Consider the following 4473-nt stretch of genomic DNA (forward strand, 5'->3'; position numbering starts at 1 on the left):
TCCTGTCAAGTTGAAACATAAAATTAACCATTACAGAAATTCAATATCAAGTAGTGCTACGTGCTCTGAAGAAAAAAGTCGATAAGGGGGCCAGGGCGTGCATGAAAAAAAAAAGTTGTCTTCTAATAACAAATCAGTTGTGATAGATTCACCCAAGGAATACCTCATGGCATGAAAATGAACCAACTGTAGCTCTAACACACAGCATGCGTAAAACTTTGAAACATAGTATTGAGTAAAAGAAGCAAGAAATGATTCCATGAAAAAACAATCAGACTAAATCCAAACTTTGGGATATTCTGCGGGTCTCATGGTCTAGTTTCTAAAAAACCCAAACCCAAACCAAACCAAAACAAAGCAAAAAACCCCCCCCCAAAAAAACAAAAAAAACCCAACCCAACCAAACAAACAAAAAAACCCCGCCATGATAACAAGACAGGAAGAGGGAAGGAAGTGGGATCTTGAGGAATAAAAGAGATACAGGAGTCATGATGTTTTGAGTTTTAACAACAGACTACAAAAAGACATCTTTGAGGCGATCAGGGAAATTTGAGTAAGAACTAGGTATTAGAGGCTATTAAGATTGATCATTAATTTTTCTTGGTAGAATAATGACATGATGCTTATCTTTTTGAAGTTCCTCTCAGATATGCACACTGATGTTTGCATGGGAAGAACAATATAATGTCTGAGAACACCCTTCCAAAACAATCAACAAGAGGAGGTTAGGTGAAACAAGGTTACAAAACATTGGGTGAAGGATTGTAATACTATAGTAGATTGCTTATGTTATTGCCTCTACTCTTATTTCAGTTTGAAAATTTCCATAATCCCAATTTTTTAAATGAAAAAAGTATTTAATTTACTTAGAAACCTCTTCTGGGCTTACATGTAAAACTATCTGTAGGAATTAAGTAGAAATCACACTTGTGTGTGATCTTATGTGTCATTCTGAAGACCTTTTGTTTTGAGATTATTGTAGATTCATATGCAGTTGCAAGAAATAATTCAGAAAGATTTCGTATACTCTTTTTAAAAAATATTTATTTTGAGAGAGAGAGAGAGAGAGAGCGAGCATGAGCAGGGGAGGGGCAGAGAGAGAGGGAGACACAGAATCTGAAGCAGGCTCCAGGCTCTGAGCCGTCCACACAGAGCCTGATGCGGGGCTCGAATCCACGAACTGTGAGATCATGACCTGAGCTGAAGTCTGACGCTTAACCGACTGAGCTACCCAGGCGCCTCAGATTTCATATACTCTTGACCCCAATGGCACAATATCACAATCAGGAAGTTGACATTGATACAATTGATTGACCTTATTCAATTTCACCAGTTTGTTATGTATCCATTTATGTACATATGGCATATATATTAATTTCTGTGCAATTTTATCAAAGCATAGATTTGTGTGACCTCCACCACGGTCAAGAGACAGAACAGTTCTATCAAAAGATTCTCTTGTACTACCCTTTTATCTCCACAGACACCACTCTTACCCTCAAACCTCTGGCAGCCACTAATCTGTTCTCCAGCTCTATAGTTTTGTCATTTCAAGACAAAATATATACATGAAAATATACAGTATGTGTAATCCTTTGAGATTTTTTTGCAACTCACCATAATTCTTTTGAGATTCACCTATGGTATATTTTTATTCGTTTTTTAGAATAATCTCTACATCCAATGTAGGGCTCAAACACACATTCCCAAAATCAAGAGTTGCATGCTCCACTGTCTGAGCCAGCCAGGCGTCCCTCAGCTGAGTTACTGAGTGCATAAATAAATCATTCCTTTTCTCATTGCTGAGTAAGTATCTCATGGTATGGATGTGCTCCACTCTGTTTAACCATTCATCTACTAACACTCATTTGGGTTGTTACTAAATTTTGGCTTTTACAAATAAAACTACCATGACCTTTCATGTAAATTAGGTTTTGTGTGAACACATTTTTTTCATTTCCCCAGGAGAGATGTCTAAGAGTGTAATGACTGGATTGTATAGTATGCACATGTTCAGTTTTGTAAGAAAGTGCTATACTGTTTCCCGCAGTGGCTTTTCCATTTTCCATTCCCATTAGCAATGTATGAACATATGAGTGTGCAAACTTTAACTGCTTCACTAATAGTTCTTCAGAATAGCTAAAGAAAGAGTAATCTGATGAAAATATTTCCGCCCAAATGGCCCCATGGTTTGGGAAGATTTCTATAGGAGGCACTCATTGTAAAGAAGTCAGGTCAAGGAAGTCCTAAAAGTGCTTTGAAACAAGGCCAAAAATTTATCCTAGAGACTTCTGAAAGGAAGGGAGAAAACTAACATTTATAGAGCAGAAATACCAGGCATTCTCATTCTTTATCTCATTCATTCCTCAGATGACCCTGTAAGAAGGGTAATATGCCCATTCTACAAATAATAGTCAAGGTCTCAAGTAACTTTTCAAACAGTTACAGTTACCAATGGGCAAAGCAAGACTAAACAGCCCAGCTTCTAGCTCAGTGCCAGAAGCAGAGGAGGGAAGCAACACATTTGTTGAAAAGACTGAATGAATAGATAAGTGTCAGTTCTGCTATTTGTGTCTCCCTCGGCAAGACCATTTCTCTGAGTCTGCGTCTTCGTCTGTTAAAGGAAGACAAGAATAACACCTTCAAAGAGTAGTGAACAAAGGAGGTGATATGAAAAAAAAAACGGAAACATGTAAAATATTAAAAAAATGTTAGCACAATATTCTAAAAGTACAGTCAGTGTCATAACCAAATCCTGATAAAATACAGGCACAAGAGTTAGGTGGGTGGGTGTAGTGCCAGTAAGTACACTGTGGATCACCTAATGTCTGTTTCCCCGAGTATCCTTATCTGTGAAATCACAATTGAGATTAAGGTGGAGCACCTTAATGACACGGACCCTAAGATTCTCACTAGGTAATGAGATAGAACCAAGCAAACCTCAACATAGGAAATTCATTTGAAAATATTTATTATACCTCCCAGGATGATGAAAAGTGTATTGCTATCATTATCCATGGCATTCTGGCCTCTATCAGTTAGGTCATCGAGACCTGTATCAGTGCATCAAAATTATTACATACGTAATTTGTATATTTGTATATGCATTTATATATGAAAACAGTATTGGTGGGGCGCCCGGGTGGCTTAGTCGGTTAAGCGTCCGACTTTCGCTCAGGTCATGATCTCGCGGTTCGTGGGTTCGAGCCCCGCGTCGGGCTCTGTGCTGACTGCCAGCTCAGAGCCTGGAGCCTGTTTCAGTCTGTGATTCCCTCTCTCTCTGGCCCTCCCCTGCTCACGCTGTCTCTCTCTCTCTCCTAGAAATAAAAAAAAAAAAAAAGAAAACAGTATTGGTAACAGTAAATAATGAGAATATATATACATATATAACTTCCGAATACCAGTCTCTAAGAAAAATATGCACTGGATAGAAGTGGAAGAACGGGCAAGGAATTGATATATTATGTCTGTGTAGGGAATAAGACTGGCTAAAAGGGTAAAGAAACTTCAAATTTGTAACTCTTTGCATTTTCCCTTTGAATTTTGGATATTACTATATTACTATTCAAAAAATACTTTAACATTTTATAAAAATCTTGGATAAAATTGTAACATTAACATAGACTAACTACAGGACTTTTTAAAGCATTGCTTTTAAATTATTAAAATCTGAAAATATGAAACCACTTCCTTTTCAATATCATTATGGGCTTTTACCGAATTGATGGTCTCTGGGCATATTTAACTCTTCTAAATAAAGCAATCTTTCCCTTTTAGCACATTTTTAAAGACTGCTGAATGGTAGATAAAATGGAACAAAATGAGTTACTTCCTAGGAATAAAACATCTGTTTTAACTATGAGCTCAGAAGTAATGAGGCAAAAAGTGTACAGAGGCGAAGAAGAGAAAGTTAAGGCCGGCATTGCCAAGGGCCATCGCTGGAAGCTGCCAGCACCAGCGCTGTGGCCTGACGGCTCATGTGCACTTTGGTGGTCATCCAACGCGCGGGTACTAGACAGAGTTTGGTGCCAACATGTTTTTCATCGGCTACCATCACCAGTCAAGGCGGGATTAGGATTTTCGAAACCCCTAAACACTGAAAAGATGATGGTGTCTCTCTCCCCTATGTAGCTACAAATGGAGATATATGTAGAAAATAAATTACAATTTAAATTAGGGGGAACGCAAGACCGTCCCTCTAGATTTACTTAGATAAAAATTCTTAATAAAGTCATCAAAGCTGACCATTTTTTTTCTGATTTTCCCTCCTTTAGACTTAGTTCAACTGCTTGTTCCAAAACCCAGCACTCGCAGGCTTTTAAGCGCAAGCCACGCCGAGTGCCGCAGGTGCCAGCCGCACCCCAGGGATCCCCTCCGTCGCTCCGCCCACCTGACCCTTCGCCCCGCCCATTGGGCGCGCCGTCGTTACGGCAGCGCGCGGTCGCCGAAGCCCGGCAGCAAATGAGCGCAGGC

The sequence above is a fragment of the Crocuta crocuta genome, unplaced genomic scaffold (assembly GCF_008692635.1).
Source record: "Crocuta crocuta isolate KB4526 unplaced genomic scaffold, BGI_CrCroc_1.0 scaffold41, whole genome shotgun sequence".
Taxonomy (NCBI): domain Eukaryota; kingdom Metazoa; phylum Chordata; class Mammalia; order Carnivora; family Hyaenidae; genus Crocuta; species Crocuta crocuta.